At 47.3% G+C, this 25,356-nt stretch overlaps 3 non-coding genes across 3 annotated transcripts; all 3 read right to left on the bottom strand.

Moving 5' to 3' along the window:
- Nucleotides 1–23,505: 23,505 nt before the first annotated feature.
- Trnar-ucu (transfer RNA arginine (anticodon UCU)) lies at nt 23,506–23,577 on the bottom strand. Its single transcript has one exon. It is a non-coding gene; the product is annotated as a tRNA-Arg (tRNA).
- Nucleotides 23,578–23,986: 409 nt separating this feature from the next.
- Trnar-ucu (transfer RNA arginine (anticodon UCU)) lies at nt 23,987–24,058 on the bottom strand. Its single transcript has one exon. It is a non-coding gene; the product is annotated as a tRNA-Arg (tRNA).
- Nucleotides 24,059–24,467: 409 nt separating this feature from the next.
- Trnar-ucu (transfer RNA arginine (anticodon UCU)) lies at nt 24,468–24,539 on the bottom strand. Its single transcript has one exon. It is a non-coding gene; the product is annotated as a tRNA-Arg (tRNA).
- Nucleotides 24,540–25,356: the final 817 nt, after the last annotated feature.

Genomic DNA, 25,356 nt, shown 5'->3' with positions numbered 1-25,356 from the left:
TCTCTTGCACGATGTGTAACTTCACCTCGAATAAGTTGAAGATGCAAACAAGTTTTCGCTATGCCGAGGTGCTGATATTTTCAGCTTCGTGTGCGGTAATTGGTGTGTATGGGAATGCAGATGTCACTCGCTTTCTTAACTATCCTGGGCCGAAATAGGAAACGTTCTTTGTTGGCCATAAGATAGCCTAAACTTCACTTTACGTATTCCGTGGTTAATACGTCACCCGGGGTAAAGTATATTCGATGGGCCCACCGCCATAGAATTCCCCACTCTGGAGCTTTAAATGCCGTCCGCCTGTCCTGGTAAACGACAACCTCAATACCTCAGAAGGATTCCATGTAACTGCTACCTTTAAAGCCATCAACATGCTACGCTCTGCGAAACAGACACTTCTCATTTACATTACTATTTTGCTTTGGCTTATCCAACATCAAAATATACAGGCTAGCCTACAGGAATTTTAACGTCTTTAGCACAGAAAAATATTAGTATAAAAAGTATGAGATACACATCCTCAGGAAAAAAATATCATCTCTCTACCGTTCTATTGTAATCCCTAGCACAGCCAAACATCAAACAAATATCAGGCATCAGGCAAAGACAGACATCACAAAAGTACAAACATCAGGTATGCCTCGGTTTAACCACGACGATGATTAAACGTGAAGCATTCTCGTGGAGGATCATCACCGTCTTTGCACGGTGGGCTGCTGCAGGTGTTTCCTGTCTTATTGTGCACGTCCGTGCACCCCTCACCAAATGCAAATTCCTTTTACTTGTCGAAATATAGCATTCGGATCGACGCCGGCTCAGTAATACGAGGGACCCAGGTTACAGACCGGCCACAGAAATAATATTTTTTGTACTTCACCAGTTTTCGCGTTAAAGACACCACCAGTAAGAACACTCAAGCTTCGCTTTTGGTACAGCAGTTTCTATAAAAACACAATTTTATGACATGCAAAACACTTGATGCTGAGGTAGCGGACCAGGTGTTTTTAACAACTAAATTAACACACACACTTCCAATGCATTCTCGACGGTAGGAGCGGACACACACCGCGGTTGCTGAGTGGCTAAGAACTTGGGTCTTAGCCGGAGGATTATGGCTCAATTTTCAGGTGGGGTGGCCGTGTTGCTGACGGAGGCGAAAAGCGTAAACGGCCGTGTGTTGAAGATTGCGGCTCACGTTAAAGGTTTCAAGACGGACAAAATTGAACCAGAGGCCTCAGCTACTGCTTGCCGCCTCGCTCGGGTAGCGTCATCGTGTTTAACTTCACGATTAATCAATCAGTGTAGGAGCGGAGTGGTACGGGACTAGCTTGAGGGTTCGGAGAGGGAGTGAGGCGTAGGAAGAGAGTTTAGAGTTCAAACCTAGCTGCACGCATGTGCTATTATTAGCATCTTTAAGAGTATATTTAGCAACACCGGCTGACGAAGGCATTTCGGAAATACGTGTGTGAGCTAGGGTCGCGCATTACTCAAGGGAATTCGTTACCTCAGAGTTTCTTACTTTGCACCTGAATTGAGTTTATGGCACTCCCGTTCCAGACCTGTGTACTGGAAACCGGTCTGTAAGCTTGCTCGTATACAAAGTGTCGTTTCTTGTCATTCCACGGCCAGCCCAAGCCCTAATTTTAAATTTGAAATCTCTCCTCTGCTTATGTTTTTTTCCCCTAATCTAGAAACCGTGTTTTCTTCCGTAGCATTACTTCTATCTTACTTGTTTTCCACGGCACGATCAGCGGACCTGCATTCTTTGACCAGTTGTTGAGCAACGCGCCAAGTCTATATTCCGTAGGTCATCACCGGTAATCGCATTGTTTGTGTACCGTTTTTTAAGGAAATGTGTTCCAAGGAACGGCTTTCCTGGAACTAGTTCCTTTTTGGCAGAACAGAGGAATGGTCCTGTTCTATCAAGGGTGGCGGAACTGTAATGGAAACCTGTTACGATTTTGAATGAAACGGAGGGAACAGGGTTCCTTCTGCAAATGTTACATTGCTATGATTGGGCCGTTATTTATGCCAGTGTTCGCGTACAAAAATCCAAAAGTCACTGATGTGTTTACTTCCTGCAAGCTGGCCAAGACGCCCACGCGCTTCAGCGGAACGTGCTTCCTCGAAAGTCAAAGGCCGAAGAACAATCCCCCAGTGGGCCGCAGCCTGTGCTTGCTTTCATGCCGTTTGAGGTTACGCGGCCTTCGTCGTGTGAATAACGCAGCCGCGGGAATGCTTTTCAACTTTATTCGTTTGTCTTGAATGCCCAGGATGCACGTGTGGCCGATATATTTGCTCTATGCCGAAGAAAGGTTGTCTAAGTCCGAGTGGTGCTGCAGGCTTCTTGTGAAATTACGGTATAAGTAAATTTTCAGCGGTAGTTACCGCATTAGATTCTCGCGAGGCGCTGGTGCTTTACTGCCGGGGGACTTGCGCTCGCTGTGAAGTGATTCAAAAGGCCACTGGCTATCAATAGGGCTGGGCGCGTTCCCGTGTCTCAGGATGCCATAATGGAGAAGGTACCAAGTACGCACGGAGATCGTCAATGCGGTATGTCACCGATCTGGCGGCAATAGGTCGACAGTGCTGCCAGGTCCTTTTGTATTTCACGTGTCGTGTTGACAAGGGAGAGGAATTTTTTTTATTTTGATGAGGGGAAACAAATTTCGTTTTCATTTGGTAAGGGGAAAGGAAGAATTTATATACAATATTTACATTAGAGCAACTCAATACATGAAAAATGAAAAGGAAAAACCTCACACTTAAGCTACACGAGAGCCCCAAGTGCGTACAAGTCACTCGACAACCTCAAACTTCGTCGTACTCTCGCATGCTGGGAGATTACACAAACCCCTCGACCTACGACGGCCGCCGGGACTCTGTTCCCACCACAGGACCCGTCTAGTGGCGTGGTTCACAGCTGTATCCTTAACTTCCGACACGATCCTCAAGTCTACCTCTGGCTTAGGGGTCTCACAAATCCCAACCTAGCTTCAACGGTAGATACCCTTGCATTGCCGGGCACTGCCTAGCTGGTAGCGGAAACAAGAACTCTTTTTAATAATCACGTTCAGTATTATAAAACCTCGGTATTACTCACTCTCGGGGACGCCCCTCCAGCTTCCGTACATGCGTAGAGGATGGCCCAAATTAACGTAGACTTCTGTCACTCAGCCAACTGCCGCATAATCAATTCGATGACAATACCTACAGGCCAAAAGCCAGGGCGCAGGCGAGTGAACACGCAGTTCCGAAGTGTGGGGGAATAGCGGCGGCTACTGAAGAGCAGCCGTTCCCACGGTGGCACGCGACAAAGGGATCTCGCGGAGAAGCCGCTGCCACCGTGGGGTCAGGCGGCGATAATTACGCCTCCGTATTCCGCTACGCAACGAATCCTCGGAACTTGGTGAGGCCGTCTACATTGTTAATGGGTATTATACCCGCGGCATTCCCTCTATCTAGAGAAGGCGTCTCCCGAACGCCCCGCAGAGAATTGACGATGTCCACAGCGTAATGTTGGCAGTGCTGTTCCTCTAGACCGGAAGATGGCAAACTATAAGGGTAAGAATTGTAAGGGTAAATTGTTCACCGCATGATGTATAATCTGCAGTCCAAGGGCAAACCTCAGTAGCTACCTACGTGGTCCGGGCTTGCTTCCGTAACGGGCATCAGACTCTTGGACAGAAACGTGCCCTGAATGTTCGGGGAAGCCGTTCCAAACACCATTTTCGGCATTGAATACCCAGGGAGTGGTTCCTGGTCACGCACAAAGTGCTGTCGCTGCAACTGACAGAGGCTAGGCAGCTCATTCCACCATCCTCCATCCCGATTGCGTGGGGGAGGGGGGGCGCACGTGCACAGCGACTCTCTGGTTTACCCCGCATTTACCACGCTGTCGGAACATGGCGCAGCGGTTTGTGAGCGACGACCAAACAAACATACACGGTGCTGCTTCTAACTTGTCAAACACAGCTTCTTCCGGTGACAGTCAGCCCACCGTGCACATGCAAAGGGGCATCGGTGTCGGTTGCAGGCCCCTTTCCCGCTCGAGGAGCTTACGAATTCACTCGCGATCCACACTGAGCATGCTTTGCGATTCATAGGAGGATCACAGGGGAATCCGGGTGATAAGTCTTGATTTTGCTTTATCGCTATCTTGGGCACATCGGGGAATCCTGGAGGGTACTGGCCCGGTCGGCACCTGTGCCACTTTAACTCAGTACCATAGGATGCCCGTTGTGTCATACACTTGAAGATACCCTAGCTCTTGGTGTGGGGTTTTTTGAATTCGGGACAGCGTGCCTACCACATCGCTTATAAAATTTTATTAAACAAAAATGCGCGGTTGATGAGGGCGTTTGTTTGAGGTTTATATAGAGCTTGTTTCAAAAACTGAAGCAAACCTCTTGCGCTGCTCCGAATATTTCTCTAGCACTAAAATATGGGTTTTAAATCCATATTTTAGGAAACAAAGAACTATATTTCCTAAGGTGTTATAGATTTATGGTACCAACCACGCACGGCATGACGCAGAAATTATCTCAACCCCCAGTGGTGGCCAAAGTGGCAGAATTTAGTGGGCGAGTAGGAATGACTTGACTCACATAATCGATGCAGATATGTTTAAACAATCATTAGCTCTGTAATGCAAGCAACGAGACTATTTTATTTAAATGTTATCAATAACAACAATCATACAACCGCCCTTGTCTGCAAGGTGTGCGTCCAGTAATTTCATCAGATGTTCTTTATTAAGCTTCCAATGGCGAAACGTACTCTCAAATACGTTTTCCCGCTGTACCAGCACAAAGCACTGCCTTTTTAAAGGTATGCAGTAGTCGCATCATCAGTCTTAATAAGAAGGTATTGCTGAGCCCTGTTATTGCAGAGAAGCTTAGTCTTCCCAACTCGTCTTTGATGCGATCGTTGGTACTTTTGCGGGAGTCAGGCAGGTTTTTTTTTTTGGGGGGGGGGGGATATATACCATAACAATATTCTGAGTTAGTCTTAGGCGACAGTCTACGAAAAGTTAGTTTTAACCCGAACTAATGTTGCCATTTGAATGCCAAAACAAATCTTGTTGCCCACCTATCTGCGCCTCCACAGTTCCCAACCAGAATGGTCCGAAGGCTACTCTGCTAACATGAGGGAAGGTTGAGCCAGTTCGTTTTGATATATTCTGAAAGAAGGCGTCTGAATACGGCGAAGCAGAGTGGGAATTATGTACACCGACGTGCTACACTCAGCAGGCAATTTTTTTAGCAGAAACAGTGTGATGTACCTGTACAAGTCAAACGATTGATACACGAATAACTATCAATAAAGGTAAAAAAAGTGAAAATACTAACTGTAAGGTAGAAAGTTTACTATTGCTGCACGTGTCCCTATAGGAATAGCAAAGCAGCGTCAAATAAAATGAGCAAAATTGCGGTCATACTTTTATGTGGACTTCATTGATAATTTTTTTTTGCATGTGTGTCAATCATGTACTGATATTGGAGTATGTCACACTATTTATTTTTGTTTCTTAATAAAAATCTTACCTGTTCGTTATGAAGATGGCACTAATCCCCAAAGTACAGTGGGTGGAAGCCATAAACTGCCGTGTCGGCTGCATTTTCAACAGCAACACTTAAATGCTTGGTATGATACTCATGCCGTTTAAAACTAGGTATCACACAAACCCAGAAACTATGCAATGGAGGAAAAACACTCAGTGTTAACGTTGGGTTGAACTGATGCAAAACTGATTAGCACGACTGCTAACATGTGGAAATTCGAAAAGCACTCTGCTTTGTTCTGCTTCTGTTCTGAAATCACTCTTCCAAAGCAGAATGAGTCATTTTCCTCAGTTGGTACAATATCTTCATCAGCACATGGACATATTTTTGTGTTTTCTTTGCAAAATAGCTGTCGGGAAGAGGGTTCCTGGTGGCAACCTCAGCTGCCCTGAGCGCCTGCGTCGTTGCTTGCTCCCTGTGCGGCATTTTTGGATACCCTTGAATTGTATATGGCACACTTTCGCGGGTGACATTAAACATCTGCCTAGCTGGAACGCCAATTAGATTCAATGGCGGAACAAAGAGCACCGAAAGCGGAATAATGTCCTCTAATGCGGGAAATCTTCTCTTTAACGTCAAACTATTCTTTTTGTTCTCACTTAAATTTGTTTTCGCTACGGCTGAGAGTGTTCGCCGTTTTCCCTTCTTGCCGCCCCTTATACGCTAAGATGCTTAATATTTTTGTTTACTTCTGGTATTAGTGTGGGCACATTAGTGCCACAACATGTAGCGGGGTGAATCGGTACTATTTCACCACTATCAAAATTAGGTTGCCAATTCATCGTGGCGTTATTGTTCTTGTTTCGATTGTGCTAGAATTTCTTACAACCAATATAGTAAGATATCACTATCGTAATCAGCAGGCTCAATGTATTCAGGGGAGATTCAGAGCATGTATATAAGCCATATTTCTTAGGCGAACTCAGCAATGCACTCACCAGATCCTTCTTTACTAAGATACAGCCAATTACTCTCCCCATTACTCTCTCAGCCATATAAAGTGTAGAGCAAAGTAGCAGCCCATGGTGTGAGGAATGCATGTAAGACGCTTAGGAGTGTCAAAAGTCCAGTAGTGTCAAAATTTACCTAAATAATTTTGATTATCTCTGCTGCGTCGAATATTGTTCAGGCCTCAGAACAGTCACGCAGGCGACGAATATCAGCGTGAGGAAGCCTTTATATTACAAAACGAAAACTACCGGCAGGCGTAAACGAACGATAAAATAGAACTGTATGTATCACTTAGCAGTGCAAAAGGATTATACGGCCATTTTTTTCCTGATAATTTATTTCATTTTACTCGTGGCCGTTTAATTTATTACATATTTCCGACCATGAGAAGTGAGCCCAGATGGGTTAGTTCCCCCCCCCCTACGATTACACCCCGCTCAATGCACCCTAGGGCAATCGTTACTGCTAAAGCCAAACCGCAGTCATGAGCGGCCAAGTATTACTACGCATATATCTTAAACCGAGAGAATATTTTATTAAAAACGCAAAACATGCCTTGTTATATCAATTTTTTTCCTCGAGCTCACCCAAAAAGAAGCCCCTGCCCCTCAGCATGGCGGAATAAAATCATCTGATCGCTCTTTCGTTGTAAGGCTGCGTGTTTGCGACTGAGCCACCGACTGCTCTGGACAGCGCCGGTATTTCTCATATCGTGCAGCTGCGTGCGCGTTTCATTCGCACTCAGTGTGATTAGTAAGACAAAAATTTGTTAAACTGCAAGGAACCATGCAAGTGTTTTTGTAAAAATCTCAGTGGCTTGAAATATAGGTTGACACGCTATTTTAGGTTTTTTACTATAGTTATTTAGAGGCAATCAAAGGAAGCCTTTCTTCTCATTTTATAAGGTATCAATAATCACTGCTTAAATGGAAATAACCTCGCGTCCTTCATTGATGCCAAGAATGTATTTTATAACTTGCATTTTTAAAAACGTGGTCCATGTAGTGCTGCTTATTTCGGACGTAGAAAACATGCTTTCACTCCAGCCGAATGGAAAAAAATAAGTATGTACAAACATCTTTCAGGAACTGCGTGACGCAATCACGAAAAGGCCAAAGGGTGGTCGAACAAACTTTTTTTATGCTCTTGGCTTGGGCTTCGACATTGGAAGAGATAAAGCTGATGACGCTGAGGTCTACGAAAAGTTCGCAGGAAGCAAGTAAGTGCGAGACACACGTATCAATTTTTTTCTGTGCAATATTAGCAGCTATTTGTAGATCCAATGCGAAAAAAGGATTTGAAATATGGTCCAAGAATGCTTCTCAACAATAAAACAATACATTCGAACTCTAACTTTATTAAAATTGCATATTTGCTTCAGTTGTTTACCTTGACTAAGGAAAAAATTCTTTGCCGAAAGTTGGAAATGCGTCGCGCTTATGTTCCGTCTATCGTGTCAAATACATGCGCTATCTAGGTAAATATACCCTGAAGGCCTAATTTATTTGTGCTTTAAGTATAAAGTGCTTTCATTCAACATCTGATTGCACACCTCTGAGTTGTTCAGTGGTAATGTCAATGCAATAAAGTACCCGTAGGCCATTTTTTGTTCAAGTTAAAAAATGTTGACTGGCTTTTGTACCGCAAACCACTTTTGGAAATATTTGAATTTACAATTTTCTGCACGTCTGAACAAAGTAATGAAGCATGTAGCTCTTCATTCCCAAGATTACGGCTTTTAACACCAATAATTATAAAGGCCATTCTTTTTTTCGGTGGGGGGGGGGGGGCATGTTATATATACATATATTTTGTGTTACAACCTGGTCGCTATTGTGGTGCTCACTGCATGGATGCACAAACATGTGAGTTCGAGTGTTAATCAGGCGGGCGTGTGGCCCGCGGAGGAGGATCAACAAGTGACGCATTGACTTGAGAATAAATTAAGGGCATTTATTTTCTTGTGGACACACAAACACTCGTGACAAAAACTAGGGACCTGAACGGCAACAAAATGCAGCACACGCGCAACGCGGATGAAAGACTACCGTATAAACCGGATTATAGGTCGACCCGGTATATAGGTCGACCCCCTACCTTGAGGTGGGAAAAGTTGACAAAAAAAATAATTCGGCACATAAGCGCACTCACAATGTCTATATTTATTTTCGACGCCCGTCCGTCACTGCCGCTCACTATGCCTGCCGAAGTCACTCGTCCGAGCTCTCAAGAGTCGTCCAAGGATGACTGCTTCGCACTAGCGTCTTCCACGCCATGGAGCACTTCTTGAACGCTCGTGTAACCATGTCGTCGGGCAGCGACTGCCCAGAGAAGGACACCCAGCTTGACACGGTCGCAACCGGCCCGTATAGGTCTTTTTGTTGTCGCCGGCTATCCACTCATTGTACAGTTCGCCGAGCCCGTTCGCGCATGGCCTCCGGAGCGATCGTGAGCGGAGTTCCCGGACGAAGACCGACACTTTTTCTCCAACTCGGGGTGCACCGCTTGACGTCCACGGAACGATCGGTTTCGGGGGTTGCACGCGCACAGCTTAGCTTTCTGGCTCCGCCAGTACCGCACACTTTTCTCCGAAACGCCTAACTGGCATTGCGCCGCCATATTCCCATTCTGCTCGGTGACTCAATCGCCATCAGCTTAAACGCCACGGTGAACTGGCGTCGACTGCCGCCACTCATCTCGGAACAGAGACGTACAGAAATGTACGCACGCTCGCACAATAAACGAGTAAAAGACAAAAAACTAGAGAAAAGCGAAATCAAATAAAGGCCTGATAGTGCGAGAGAGCAGTCCGACACGAATGCCGATGGCGACGGACTGCGCTTGCACATTGTTGCCAGACAACGATTTACATTCTGACAATTACCTCTATATAAGACGAGGGGTGACTTTTGTGCGGATTTTTTTGGAAAAAAACTCGACCTATATTCCGGTTTATACGGTACAACACAAGTCCGAACGAAAGTTTGAGCGGAAGAAAAATATGAGACGATACACTCACATTTCAGTGTAATCAACGGCGGGTGGAATGGCGTCGGTGTAACGTGTTGAGAGCTCCCCGTGTACGGTGCCGGAGGTGCGAAAACTTGGCGGGACACTTTCTCTGTGGCACCTGTCGAGTCGCAGTGGCCGCAGGCTTGAACGCCAACGCCCGCGCTCATACCTGGCCACTCTAGGCCTCGCCACGGAACTTGGCCCGGAACACGCCTCGGAATCACGCCAGCGGGAACAGGCACCATGCGTTGCCCCAGAGGAACCCCCAGAACAGCTCCTCCGACGATTCTCGGAGCACGGCGCATACGCTCTCCTGGCTTGACGTCCAACCGCCTCCCGAGAGGAATCCTTGCGCCAGTTCCTCTAGCGCTGTCTGGTCGCTAGCCTCCGCCGTCCCCTCCCCTCTCGTGCTCCCCGCTCCGCGTGGTCCCGCTCGTCCTCGTCTTCTCTTCCACCGCCGGATCGCCTCCGTCGTCGGCTGGTGCGTTCTTGATGCTGGGAGATGTCAATCAGCCCATTCTCACCCCTGCCCGAGAGGATTGTTTAGGGCCAAAAAAACTCGACAAAGAATGTCATAATGTGTGCGACGAGACGTTTCCCACTGAACCACTCTCTATTGTTTCACACTTGCTAGCACCATCACCTGGTACTGTCCGAAACACTCTTCGAAATAAAAGTCTGAAACAGTCACTAACACAAAGAAAGAGAATGCAACGGGTGAAAAAACTAACTCAGCGGAGACACGGCTCAATGAGTCTGCATTTACATTTTGATTGACTTTCCGGTACTCTACTATAATGTCGTACTCCATCATTGTGTGGCTCCAGCGAAGTACGCGGCTGTTAATGTGTCGATCGGAGTGTAAGTAAGCTAAAGGTTGTTGGTCATTTTGTAGGATGAACTGCTTCCCAGATAAGTATATGTAGAACTTCTTAATCCCCCAGACTAACGCCAATTCATCTGTCTCGACAGTGGAGTAGGATACTTCCCGAGTTAAAAGACTACGTCTCGCGTAGGCGACTGGATGAAGAAAATCCGCTTGCTTGTCCATCAGGACTGTGCCAAAGCTTGTGGACGACGCATCTGTTCGCAGTAAAAAGGGCTTGCTGAAGACTGGCGCTTTCAGTATAGGTTCGGTAGACAACAGTTCTTGAGGAGTGTCCAACGCTGTTTTTAACTTGCAGCCCCAAACGAGCCTGTTAGGTGCCCGCTTACGAGTCAGCTCCGTGAAGTGTTGACTTACTCGAGCGTACGTCTGCACAAACTGCCGGTATAAGCCGGTAAGGACGAGGAAAGACCGCGACTGACGCATTGTCATCGCTCGTGTGGCATTCTGAAACTTTTGGAGCGTTTCCGCTAGCGGGCGCAGAAGACCAGGGCCAACGATGTGTCCCAGGAATATTACTGAGGAATATTCTTCACTTAACTTCAGTTCACTTTTTCTAGGCCGAATCGTGAGTTTAGCCTTCTGAACCACCCTGAGGAATGTCTCGAGGGCTTCGCAGTGTTCCTCCAAAGTCTGGTGTGGCGATGAGGATTTCATCGAAGTAACTGTAGATATGTGGAAGACCTCCAACCACCTTAAGCATAAGCCGTGTAGAAACCGCTGGGGCGGCCTTGATGCCAAACGGCATAAACCAAAATTGGTAAAGTCCCGTGCAGAGGCTAAGGCAGTGAATGGCTTCGATTCATCCACCATGGGCACTCGCCAATAGCCCTTAGTGAAGTCCAATTTCGGAAAGAACCGACTCTTTCCCAACTTTGCAAACATCATGTCCACTCTAGGTGTGGGCTCGTTTTCGGCGACAAGGACAAGGTTGAGTTGTCTGAAATCAATGCAGAGTCTTATCTTTCCATCCTTTTTGTCTACTGGCAGGGTGGGAAGCTGGTACGGTGAATCTGAAGGCTCGATTATAACCATTCGCTGCAATTCCTGCAGCTTATTTTCCACGGGCTCTTATGCGTAAATGGAATCGGGTACTGCCGCACTTGAATAGGTTGGTCTGTTGTAAGGCGCAGCTTGCAGTGAACCAGGTCTGTCTTCCCAGAGAGGCCTGAGAGGAGTTTCTTGTAAGACAAAAGAAATGATCATGCTTGGTTGCGGTATTCGGGAGTCAGAGGCGCCGAAACGTCCACATCCTTATAAGACTCAATATTGTCCTAGAGGGACAGAATGTGCGTCGCCTCGTTCAGTTTCGTCGAATCTAAGTGCGGCGAAACATGTTGCGGATCTGGCTTAGGCGGTTTTCGCTCTTCATATCGTTTCAACAGGTTGATGTGAAAAAGGCTCGTCCTGGTTTCAAGGTCAATCACATAATCGACTTCATTGCGCCTTAACAAAACACTGAACGGACCTTTCCATGCGAGGATTGCCTTATTATTGTCCGATCGTAGCAGAAGCAAAAACTTTGTCACCAACGCCAAGGTGACGTCTCTTCGCCCTACGGTTCTAATCCTTTTCGGTGCCAAATTTGCCTTCTGGAGCTTTTCGCGTGCCATTCGTCAAGTGTCTTCCACGCGTTGACGAAGCTCAATGATGAATGCATACGATGGCTTGACCTCAGGATTTACGTTCTCTCCTGTCCAAAGCTCCTTCAGTATAGCCATCATACCTCGGATATGTATGCCGCACAACAGATCGAACGGTACAAACCCCAAGATAGAATGGGACACCTCGCGGCAGGCAAACAGCAGTGGTGCGAAGTAGCGGTCCGAGTTTTTTTAGTTTCTTAGCACATCCGCCTTATCATTTGCTTTAGCGTGCCGTTAAACCGTTCAACCAGACCGTTACCCATTGGGTGGTACAGTGTAAAAGGCAACTGTGCAACTGAAAGAAGACGTCTGAGCTCCTTCATAAGTCCAGGTGTAAAGGACTCGAATCAGAAGGCGTCGTTCGGTCCCCACACTGGGCGCGTGTTTTCTTTTCTTTCTTAGCTGATCCGTACATGCTTGTTTGCTATTCCGAAGACGTTTTAGGCATTTATAAACCATGGGTTATTGCAATCAGATATAATCGGTAGGCTAGTAATAAATTTATCATTAAATTTATTGTTCATTTTTTACAATCCCCAGTTAGCAGTAGCAGTACGTGTTCAGTAGGTTTTACGAAAGTGAGAATAAAATCGTATAAGTTCTTTGGTAATGGCTTCGCAATTACCCCGCCTGAAGTCAGTGATCAGTTTGGTTTTAGGGGATTTTCTCGCAAACGCAAGGGCTATATGACTGTCGACCAGACTGTGGTCACAAATGCCGGGCAAAATGTTTGCCCTTTTAATGGCATCAGGGCAGGTGGTTAGTAAGAGGTGGAGTGTATTATTTCCCCGTGTTGGGCATATAACGTTGTGAAGGCTAAAGTGTAAAGCAAGAATTATGAATTTGTTGGCTTCATTAGTAGTGGTTCTGTTCGAGGTCGAAAGCAATGTCGAGCTTATATCGGGAAACTTGAAATCGCCAAAGAATAAACGGGAGTGTCAGGATATTTTCTTTATATGTCGGTTAGGGCACGTCTGAGTGAATAACAACAGGATCGGTGGCTGTTAGGTGGCCGGTAGCAGACGCTGAACATCGTTTTGACAGCGAGATTGTTAGCAAGGATGCACAATAATTCAATACTATCGTCTTGTGGTATGAGCCAGGATGACACTGTTTTTATAGCAATGAAGACGCCACTTACTCTGCGACCGATACAAACCGGGTGATACACTATAAAATTTTGGCTAGAAGGGAGGACCTTGTTGTCACTGATGTCGGTGTGCAGCCAAAGTTTAGTTATTACCACGAGATCGGCTTCAGTGTCTTTAACGAAACTCGATGCGTTTTGGGATTACGCTTCGGATGTTGGTGCATATTACGTTAGGCTGTAGAAATGATAATGGTCACTGTTGAGATGGAAAGCTGGTGGAACAATCTGGTCTACGTCATGTATTGCCATTTTTAGTGTCAAGATGTGGCTTGTCATGTAACGCAGAGCTAATTGAAAACTTTCCGGATTCGCTAATGCTCTCGGTGGCAGGGTTGCAGATGAAGCATTTATTGCCCACGAGAAAATTGTCTAATCTCAGTTTGAAGTTGCAATTTTTAGATTTTACGAATTTTACTGGCTTGGAATGGGCTAGGCGTGTGGCCGATGGAACATCTACTCTAATACCGCAGTCAGTATTCTTTATTTTTAACCCAAACCATATTACGCTGTCTTTCGTTTTAAAGTTAGTAAACTTCATGATGATGCGCCGTTTTTAGTTGAGAGAGGGAGTTCCGGTAAGATGAGTCCTTTCAATGTTACATGCGTTAAGATGGAAGTTTATCGTTGTTTGGCAGAAGGCCACAACATTTTTCTCCGATTCCTTCCATGAATGTAGTCCTATAAACAGCTGGTTATTTCTATGGAGGCGGTTGCTTAACTCGGTGCTTGCGACTTCTAGCGTTGCTGTTTCTTGAGTTACTGGTCGTCAGTGCTCATTTCGGCATCCGTGTTAAAGTCGTTTAGTTGGGATTCCAGCGCCAGAAGTCGATTGGTTACAGTGTAAAACAGGTTGGAGAGAGTTTCATGGGTTATTTTGAGCTTCTCTATTTCCGTGCTTTGGAGGCTTGCTTAGCTTCCAGCTTTTAAACAGCGCTCAGGATAGGGTCAGTGGTAGCTTGGGTAAGCCTGGGTTACGTTCCACGTCACCAGAGCGCAATTAAAGCAGGCTCGACAGTAGAAGACAAGCCCGGAGATGAATCACACAACAGCAACACCATGCAGAGCACTGGAGGCAGAAGGTTACTGCTTCGATATTCTTTGCCACAGTCAAAATACGTAACCCGAAATGCAAGCAGAAACCCGTACATTCTGCTTGTGGCGGTGTCGAGCCCGAAGCAGCCTGTGTTGGCCGGTGGGTTATATGTGTTTTGTTGGGGTCCCGTGATTGATGACGTCGATGATGTGGGTTGTGGCAAGGCGAGGAACCTGGTTTGGCCAAAAACAGATTTCTGGTGAAGCTGTGGCAGCCTGGTGGCGCACAGGAGATCCAGAGTAGTGCTGCATGTTGTTCTGCCATTCCACCAATCATCGTTCAGAGGTCTGTGACTGGGAGGAGTGGAACATCACACGCCAGAAACAGCTGCTCACTAAGAAAGGTCGATGCTTTCACTGTGTAAATGAAGGTTCTTGTCAAAAGACTGCTGAGGTCGGCCGCGGCGCGACAAGTGTTCATGGAAGCATGCAACCACCGAGTGCACTTCATACGTTCCTTGCTTAAAGAACGTGACCGCCACTTCCGCGAGCTTGTTTTTAAACCCTGGGCACATGGTTTTACTCCAGATTTTGACTTCGGTAGTCAAAGGATCTACATCATTGGTCCACTACCGAATCCTCTTCACGAGCGGAAGCCAGCGCAGTTTTGTAAATGCAGATGGGCTCAAGAGATTAGGCTGTGAATTCATAGAGAAGGAGACATTGACTGTGGGTGCTTTGTGGGAACGAAAACTGATGCGAACGTCCCAAAAAGTACGCCTGCTCATTGTTGTTGAAAATACAGAAACGGCAATGTAGATTGAATCACTTGTGATTGAGCCAATATTCAAACGAGCATATTCCTATACCGAATGATCAAATCATCAACAATATGAGAGAAATGTACTTGGATGCAAGGGGCGTAAGCGCACAACGAATCAATGGAATGAAACAATCGATTGTTATTGGTGCGGACTACTACTGGAGCTTGGTAAGCGCAATGTAAAATCACTGACCTATACTCTAAAAGCAGTGGAAACATTGCTAGGCTGGATGGTTCAAGGAAAAATGCCATTAGGAGGCAACAGATATCACGGTGAAAGCGTTACCGCAGTTAAAGCGACAGTGAAAGACAATGAGGAGTTGAAAATTCTGATCAGCCCTTCAGCCTTTGAAAGCATTGGCATAAAATACCAGGATGAACAAAGGTGGGACACCAAATTTTTATTAACACGGTTTGAAAAAAAACACTCCCGTAGATAGACAAACGAGATGAGATTGCGCTCCTGAGGAGAGCTGTGGTCTACCCGGCGGATCAGCGTTACGTTGCTGTTGCGAAGAAGGGGCTCGAAAGCCTTACAAAACATCGAAGCAAAGATACCAAGCTCACAATGAATGAGGACGTAATGATCCTAACAATTCTTCATGAAAGAACCACCTTTGTACAGGGGTTGAGCATTGTCTCCTTGGCCTGGGACAGGATTCGTTTGGCGTCGAGGCGAACTGTATTAGTAAGAAGCACCTTATTTCGTATAGTCCAATCGAGAAGTTCGGGGAAAGGCGTTTAGCAATGACACATATGGAGCACCGTTCTCAACACTTCTACCGCAGAATGCCGACTTCGCAACAATTGTGGCCAAGCACGCCCACGAACAGATTCGACATCGGGGAGTATCTGACTTCTTGGCCCAAGCTCACCACAAATTTCAAACAACCCGCAGCCGACTAGTAATAAATTGACTCGACGAGGCTCTCTTTCTGATCGTGTGGGTTAAGAGAACGTATTACAAGACGCAGCTCGTTTCTACAGAGACCGTTTAACTCTGGCCCACTGGCGTAATTTGTCAGCGGAGGAGAGTGCTGGAAATTCTCTTCTGCGTTTTAGCAGATGACACTCATAGTCAGTCTCATCAGCACCGACCGAGCGGTGGCACGCGTTCGCGCTTTACCCGCAGCGAGTGCGATTAAAGCCTTCATCCTACCCAGACGTGTGTCAGGTTAGAATGATGACTTTCCGCTCTGTCACGATGGGTTGGCAGCAGGGGGACCTCGACGTCGATTACGGGAAAGATTCCTCAGAGAGGCATATGTTTTTAGTGCAAGCGAAATGGTAGAATGGTGTCAATAGGCGTCCCAGCTGAGCGTGCGTAGACGAGGTAGAAGCTAGTGCAGCCGGTGGTTTTCTGCTGGGCGGTGTTATAAGCGTAGGTAATGAATTGTAGTATTTCATTCTAGTTTGTGTCGTCGGAGGAGACGTACATCGAGATCATGTTGAAAAGTTCGCGATTCGAGCGTTCAGCCAGTCCGGCATGCTTCCCCGTCCATGAATATACCGGGTAGAACGCCAGAACTGCGAAGTACAAAGCTGCAGGAACTCCTCTACAACATCCGCAGTAAATTGGTGGCCATGATCAATGATTAGCGCACAAGGGGCACCGTGATGAATTAGGGCATGCATGAGGAATACGGGCACAGAGGTTGCTAAAACATTTTGAACATACCGGTTTTCGAACAATGCGTTAGATGGTCAATACAGACGATATTCCAGCGGTTGCCGACAGGCATTCGTGGAAGTGGGCCTACCACGCCCATCCCAACCTGTTCAAAAGGAGCAGTGGGGGGTTGCACAGGATGAAGCATACCTGCGGGTATGGCAGAAGGACGCTTGTAACGCTGTTACTCTCTATAGGTGGCGACGTATTTTTCAGTCGTGTGCCGCATGTTAGTACAGTAAAAGCGCTCTTGGGTTTGGTGTACTGTCCTAGGGTAACCAAGGTGTCAAGATATAAACTCATCATGCATACAGTGCAGCACACATGGGCGCGGACTATCTGATACAACCAGAAGAAAACGCGCACCAGCTGCACAGTACTTTGCCTTGTAGAGCGGGCCGTCCCGAAGAGATTTGCGATTTGAAGGGGTGGATGCACGAGCAGCGGCGAACAATGGTGCCAGCTTGGTATCGTGCTGTTGCTCTGGTCGAAATGTTTCAGCGTTTGCAAATTCCTCAGATACTGTTGCCAGGTGGTCGCCTAATTGTCGGCGTGGGACTCAGTCATTGAAAGTGGTAGCCGAAAAAGGCAGTCAGCGTCGGTTAACTGTGGCCGCTTTTGGAGTTTCCAGTGTGAGCCCCCAGCGGGCGAGCCACCCGGATGGATTACGAAGTCCACCCGATAAACACAGAAAATGGTGATCCGTGACAATCGGGGAAGGACATCCGTAAATGTAAGGGCGAAACCTCTGCACAGCGAAGATAACTGCAAAACATTTCTGCTCAGTCACAGTATATTTTATTTCGAACTTGCTGAGTGTGCGGCTGGAATAGGCAATGACATGTTGGGCCCCATGATTCCTGTGCGCGAGTGCTGCTCCGAGGCCGAGGCCGCCGGCATCCGTATGCACTTCGGTCGAAGCAGATGGGTCGAAGTGGCGAAGTATTGGGCCAGAAGTGAGCATAAACTTCAGGAGAAAACATGGAACCTCGCGCTCTCGCGTCCTGTTGAAAGGTATATTTTTGGGCAAAAGATATGACAGATGAGAAGCCAGCTCTGCAAATGTAGGCAGAAATCGGCGGAAATATGAGCAAACCTCGGAAACGTCGAAGGTCGCGCAAAGACTGGGGCGGCATGAAATGGCTGACGGCTGCGATCTCCTCCGGGTCCGGTCTAACGCCATCTCTGTCAATAATGTGGACCAAAACTAGTGTTTGGCGCTCGCCGAAGTGGCACTTTTTTAATGCAACAAAACACCGGCCTTTCCTAGGCAGACGTGAATTATAGTGTACAAACGTACGGCCGAAAATATTACATAATCCAGGTAGCCCAAGCAAACCTCCCACATTAAGGCTGGCAAAATTGTGTCCATAAACCTCTCAAATGTAGCTGGAGCTTTACAGAGGTCGAATGGAATGACGTTGAACTCGAAGAGTCTGTCTCTATACATAGGAATTTTTCAGCAACCAGATCTTGCGTCGATGACGAAAAGTACGAACCAGAATGCAGGCAGTCGATGGCGTCGTCTATTTATTGTAGCGGGTAGACAACTGTCTGTTTGATTGTGTTTCGGCGCCTGTAATCAACACGAAATCATGCAGAGGAATCGTTTTCGGTTACAAGAATCACCAGTGCTGTCCATGTACTAGCTTATTCCGGCACAACACCCTTTTGCAGCCTTTCTTTGACCTGGTCAGCACTAATCCTTCTCTCGCTCGGAAAAAACCAGGTAAAGGTTCTGTCACACTCGCAAGGAGGTTCTCGTTTCCATGGTATGTTGTGAGCCGCAATAGGGATTTCGATCTTGGCGTTTCTTATCGAAAAGTCAAATACCAATGCATGTCTGCAGAGGACAGGAGCCAGTGCCTCCCTCCCAATGGAAGAAGACCCTTGCTTATCATTTGGAGGAATGGCGCGTTGAGCGTAGCCCAGCTAATACCAAAAACAATTTTCTTCGCTCACTGCTGCCAGTGATACTCTCACAACCTTTTTCAAACACCGCTAGTTTCATTCCGCACGGCAAAACAGTACTAGGCGCTGAGCAGTTAACGGCCGATAAAAAGCTGCGCCCAACACTTACCGAAGGAAACGTGCTAAAACACATCTCTCGTGGTGAAGGTTAATGCAATGAGCTCAGCTACAGACAGCAAAAAGAAGGCTCACCAGCACCGCGGGCCATCATGGGAACAACAGATGCTGAACTGGCGGGCCGAAGCACGTCGTCGGAAACAACCAGAACATGTTCTTCGGAGAGAAGGGTCATCGGCTAGTACTGAAGTGGACTTGTTCATGGATACTTCACCTGTCGCACAGTTCACCATAGCGCCACATTCACGGAGAAAGTCTATACCGAGAACAACATGTGGGGACCTCACCGCCATTGGCCACGCCTGCTAGTTTCTCGCCGGCGGTGAGAACGGGCGCCACCGAGGTGACGGAGATAGGCGCTGGCGTAGAGGCGGCGGCCTGAAACTCCTGTCAGAGGCGGGAGAGCTATTGCGGGGACAATTAGGCTGCTGGTTGTTTCCAGTGGGTGGAAATGGTGAAGACAAATGGCAGCCAGGGTTATAATTGCTACCCTTAGTGCAGGTAAACCGAGGGCCCGCCTTTGACCTCGGACTGCGACGACAGCAAAACCGCGAGATATGACAGGCGACTCCACATCGGTAACAAACAGGTGGCTCGCGAGGAGAGTCCAACCGCCCGGACGGGAATTGGCGACTGGAAGGGCTTGACCGCCGGTACGCGTCCGGGTAGTAGGTGTCCTGTGGACGATGGAAACGGCCTCGTGATTGGAAGGAGCGATCTCGTATCGGGATAATACACATGTCACCTCGACGGTCGTCAGCAAAATCGGTCACTTTGAGCGATGGCCGTAGCGATTCCACGTGCATCGTATAAAAATAGGAATTTGGGGGTGCTTCTTGCAGTGAGTGAATGTCCGGATATGGGGTCCAGGGATGGGTAACGTCACTTTGTCGGAGCAGCTCATCGCGAACTATTTGTAGTGCGGTCGACGCAAGGTCGACAGGCGGGTTCACCTTGACTGTTGCGCCCTTTGTGACATTAGGTTGTCGCCCATATTTTGGTGTTATCCGACGAATCTCGAGTGCTTCAAACGTGCGACATTATTGGATTACGTCAGAAATGGTGTTCAGCTTTTCCTTAGTGATGAGAAAATGATAAGCCTCTTTTGCAATGTCCTTCATTATCTGCCACACTCTGTCGTCCTCTGCCATTCTCTCGACGGCGAACCGGCACTTCAGAATATCCTATATGTACGTCGTGCATGTTTCCCAGGGCACGTGCGCTCTATGAAAGAGTGCCTGCTCGGTCCTCTTCTTTTTCGCCTCGGATTAAGCAAAGAACTTCCTGATTTCCTCGACACATTCGTCCCACAAGGTCAACTTTTCCTCGTGGTTTTAAAACCACGTCAACGCTGCCTGTGCCAAGTACAAAACGATGTTGGCAAGCAGGGCCGTAGCGTCCTATCGGTTGTACTTCCTTACTCGTTCGTAAATGGTGAGCCATTCATCGACATCTTCTTCCGCTTTTCCTTCAAACTTCTGCTGTTCTCGGTGGGGCTGCCAACTGCACGCGGTTTCGTTGAAGAGTTGGCGTGTTTCGGCGCGTCATTACTTCTAGGGCGGGCGAGAGGCCAGCTACGCGACGGCTTCGATGAAGATCCAGTGACGACGTTTTCCACCGCACCCCTACCAAGACCGTTACGGGGATGTGCAAGTGACAAAGAGGTGAAGTAGGGTTTATCCGCAGGACTGGCGGCTTTGAAACTTCTAGACATTTTCGCGTAGCGGAGGATGTAGAAAAAGATGACGCCTCCACTCGCCCGTGCCATAAAGATCATTATTAGTACCATCAGGTTCCATTAAAGCATTCATCAGAACGAGTCACGGCGGCTCGCAGTGCCTTTCTATATATTTTTTGATGCTCAATCCCGGGATCAAGGGACCTCTAGAGATAAGCCATACCGAGCAATTTTTTGGCTTACCTTCGACCGCCTTCTCACCTCTGAAGAGCACGAATAAAGCCGCCGTTCCAGCGAACTCGTTGAACAAGACTAAGCCAGCTAAACAAGAAGCGAGCCAGCTAAAAAACAAGCACCACGCGGTACTACAAGCGAGGGCTTGTAGTACCGCGTGGTGGGAGACGGTGTCGAAAGCCTTGCGAACGTGTACAGCCACTAACATGTGTGGTTTATGATGTCGGTACGCCGGAGTACTCGCCGAAGGAGGTGGATGCGATCATGCGTTGCGAGGTTCGTTCTGAATCCAGTCTGCGCTGGGTAGAAAAAGAAAGCCTCTTTTTCCAAGTACTGGATTAGTCGGGTAGCGGCAATTCGTTCAAGTAATTTGCACAGTGTCGACGTCATGGAGATGAGCCGTAGATTAGACGTCGTGGATGGATCTTTCGCATCCATAGGAATGGGTGTGACGACTGCGTGCTTGAAAGATTCCGGCAGATGTCCTGAGGCCCAAATAGAATTCAGCAGTTCCAGTATGTCGCATCTCGTGTGTTCATCTAGACTCCGCTGCATTAACCAAGTCACGCCATTTTTGCCAGGCACAGTGCGCACGTTCACGTGCTCGAGGAAAGTTATAAGTTCAGTAATAGTGAAGGCACCTCAAGGTGGTCGTTTTCGTCTACCGGCTCCGAGAAGTAACTATTCTCGGGTGGCGTAGAGGATGGCCACAGGAAGAACGTCTTTTCAGCTTCTCGTTCGAAAGCATCGTGAGTGGCTCCGGTGCGTAGAAGCACAGCCGGGACTGTAGCCTGAGCGCTCGTGCCACCAGTGATGGCCCGGAACGATCCCCAATACCTCTGAGCTCCGGTGTTGTGAGAAAACGAAGCGCAGTGCTACTCCCAGCGGTTCCTCGGAAGTTGCCTTGTGTGACGCCGAATCCGGGCATTGTGTTGGCGGATTCGCACGAGATCTAAATAGGTGCGGCCCCCAGCAAAGCAGCGCTGCTGTGAAGTGTCGCGAATCCGCCACAAATAATGAGGTGGTGGTCAGGAGCTGGAGTGTCAGGCACTGCTTGTAAAGTTTGAGTAGCTCCTCCAGCTTCCTAAACAATGCAGCTTACCAGGGCATGCGTAGGAGTATCGCCTGGCTGGTGGAATAGCTGGGATGGTGTTTCGGCTAGACGTATTCGGAAACGTGGCCAATCTGTAACCCTTAGTTGCTTCGTACGCAGTGTGGCACGAGTGGAACTGGTGAGCTAAATCTGTAGAGGGTAGTGGTCGCTACCCCTTGGAGAGGTTTCGCGCCACCTATTGGCTCCCGCATTAGTAGTGGCCTACGTCCAATCGAGAAATGTGTCTAGTTCACGCGGTCGTGAGCCTAGAGAGGTTGCCATTGTTAAATCATTTACCAGTACCAGGTAGCCACCCTCGGCCGCGTTTTCCAGGGGTCAACACCGAACAGATGAGCAGCGGTAGCCCTGCGTTGGGCTTAACGCATTATTATCACCTCCAAACACTGACATCTCATCAGGGCAGAGGCTACGGTGCCATCGAATCAATTCAAAATCCGCACCTCAAACAGCAGGTCGAACGTAAACTGCCGCCACAAACACCTTTTGACGCCCCAGGGAATTCCTAGGTGCCACCACCTTGTGTGACTTCTATTGATCCCGATCTCCGGGGAAGGACCCGTCAGATGGCCGGAGCGGCGGATCCCTGGTGATTGCAACAAAATAAAGCAGCAGCCCGGCGCTCTTTTCTGCACATAATACTCACGGCGTTGTAAGAATCAGTCCCAGTTCCATATATATACAGTAATACCTTGTTGACTAGAACTCGCATAACTCGGAAAATTGGCTAAGTCGAAATTTTCTGCGGCACCGAACATTTTGCTATACGTCCCATGTATTTTTCCCATTATCTCGAAGTATTTTTGGGTCGGATTGCGGCTAACTCCAAATCTTTACTGGGAGTGGAACGAAAATTTCGCCGCAGGACCATTTCACAAGATTCGCGCGATGCTGCCACACCTGAAGTCCGTCAATTTTTTTTTCTTATTTAGCCGCGCCTGCCATACGTCGATGTTTTCCGCGATCGCGAAGTGCGCGGAGTCTCATCTCAGCGACATATCAACTTTGTCAAGCAACCCTGTGGAACGTCATCTGACACATGCGCTGAACAGGGAGGCCCTCTGCCCACGCTTGGCGTAGTTTGTCTCGTTCGCTTTGTGCAGTGCACATGATTTTCCCTGAGGTGCGATTTCCGTTCCGGGTGAGAATTCCGACGAGCATTAGGCAGTTTTTCTCTGCTAAATAAAATGGCAGTGCGGCAAAACCCAGCCGGTTAAAGTCTCTTGTATGTTATTTTTTTCCCTTTTAAACCTTCACGAGAAGAAAGATTAGAAACGGCCGCTGAAGAGCCGGTAAGTAGTAGTGATTGTTTTGAAAGAGCGCTCGTTTTTCCCGGCGATTAGCGCAACTTTACTTCTCTCGAAAATCCGTTCATCGCAAAATTTTCCCCGGTTTTTACGACTTCGAGATAACGAGGTAATACTGTATATATATATATATATATATATATATATATATATATATATATATATATATATATATATATATATATATATATATATATATATATATATATATATGTATATATACAGAAAGAAATGCCGGCAGTCTACAACGCCAAAGAAGGCATAGGGGAAGGTTAGACTATTTTTTTACCGTTAGTGACGTTACATTATTATTAACTTTTTTATTAATTACGTGAGAAAGAAAGAAAGAAAAACACGCGCCCAGAGTGGGGACCGAACCCACGCCTTTCGATTAGATCTCGAATGCCTTACCAACTCGGCTATCTGGGCGACTGTGTTCTGCTTCACTTTCTGGGGTATTTATATTTACACTGTATCTGACGCTTGAGGGTGGTAGCCAGCGCCACTTCAGACTACACGGGGAGAAGGGGACCTTCTTTTTCAACCCCCGGGGCGTGACGCGAACGTCTAGAGCCTGTCATGAGCGGTCAACTGGCGGGAAACCCTCTAATGCTACCTTGGCATCAAGGCTGCCAGAACCGAGGCCCTCGCTAAGCTTTCGCGCGATAATAGGGTTTGGAAATGAGGGGCTCGTTAGGAAATACAGAAAGAAATGCCCGCAGTCTACAACGCCAAAGAAGGCATAGGGGAAGGTTAGACTATTTTTTTACCGTTAGTGACGTTACATTATTATTAACTTTTTTATTAATTACGTGAGAAAGAAAGAAAGAAAAACACGCGCCCAGAGTGGGGACCGAACCCACGCCTTTCGATTAGATCTCGAATGCCTTACCAACTCGGCTATCTGGGCGACTGTGTTCTGCTTCACTTTCTGGGGTATTTATATTTACACTGTATCTGACGCTTGAGGGTGGTAGCCAGCGCCACTTCAGACTACACGGGGAGAAGGGGACCTCCTTTTTCAACCCCCGGGGCATGACGCGAACGTCTACAGCCTGTCATGAGCGGTCAACTGGCGGGAAACCCTCTTATGCTACCTTGGCATCAAGGCTGCCAGAATCGAGGCCCTCGCTAAGCTTTCGCGCGATAATAGGGTTTGGAAATGAGGGGCTCGTTAGGGAATACAGAAAGAAATGCCGGCAGTCTACAACGCCAAAGAAGGCATAGGGGAAGGTTAGACTATTTTTTTACCGTTAGTGACGTTACATTATTATTAACTTTTTTATTAATTACGTGAGAAAGAAAGAAAGAAAAACACGCGCCCAGAGTGGGGACCGAACCCACGCCTTTCGATTAGATCTCGAATGCCTTACCAACTCGGCTATCTGGGCGACTGTGTTCTGCTTCACTTTCTGGGGTATTTATATTTACACTGTATCTGACGCTTGAGGGTGGTAGCCAGCGCCACTTCAGACTACACGGGGAGAAGGGGACCTTCTTTTTCAACCCCCGGGGCGTGACGCGAACGTCTACAGCCTGTCATGAGCGGTCAACTGGCGGGAAACCCTCTTATGCTACCTTGGCATCAAGGCTGCCAGAACCGAGGCCCTCGCTAAGCTTTCGCGCGATAATAGGGTTTGGAAATGAGGGGCTCGTTAGGAAATACAGAAAGAAATACCGGCAGTCTACAACGCCAAAGAAGGCATAGGGGAAGGTTAGACTATTTTTTTACCGTTAGTGACGTTACATTATTATTAACTTTTTTATTAATTACGTGAGAAAGAAAGAAAGAAAAACACGCGCCCAGAGTGGGGACCGAACCCTCGCCTTTCGATTAGATCTCGAATGCCTTACCAACTCGGCTATCTGGGCGACTGTGTTCTGCTTCACTTTCAGAGTAAAGTTACATGATTTTACATGTACATGACATGATTTTACATGTTACATGAGTCTTCTCTGATGAAGGCAAGTCCCGTTGCCGCTACGTATGTAAACCTTGTTTGTTATTGTTCTTGCTGTGTATCCGACTCTTTACCTATACTATTTCTGCGAGCTTTGTGGGTTTATCTTTCGCTAGATTTATATATATATATATATATATATATATATATATATATATATATATATATACATATATATATATACACATATATATATGTGTTTCGGCAGTCACGAAAACCTGGGAAAGCAAAAGGAATCTTTTGGTGG

The sequence above is a fragment of the Haemaphysalis longicornis genome, unplaced genomic scaffold, assembly GCF_048455015.1.
Source record: "Haemaphysalis longicornis isolate Haplotype H1 unplaced genomic scaffold, Haemaphysalis longicornis Haplotype H1 scaffold_5, whole genome shotgun sequence".
Taxonomy (NCBI): domain Eukaryota; kingdom Metazoa; phylum Arthropoda; class Arachnida; order Ixodida; family Ixodidae; genus Haemaphysalis; species Haemaphysalis longicornis.
This window is presented reverse-complemented; position numbering and strand designations above follow the sequence as displayed.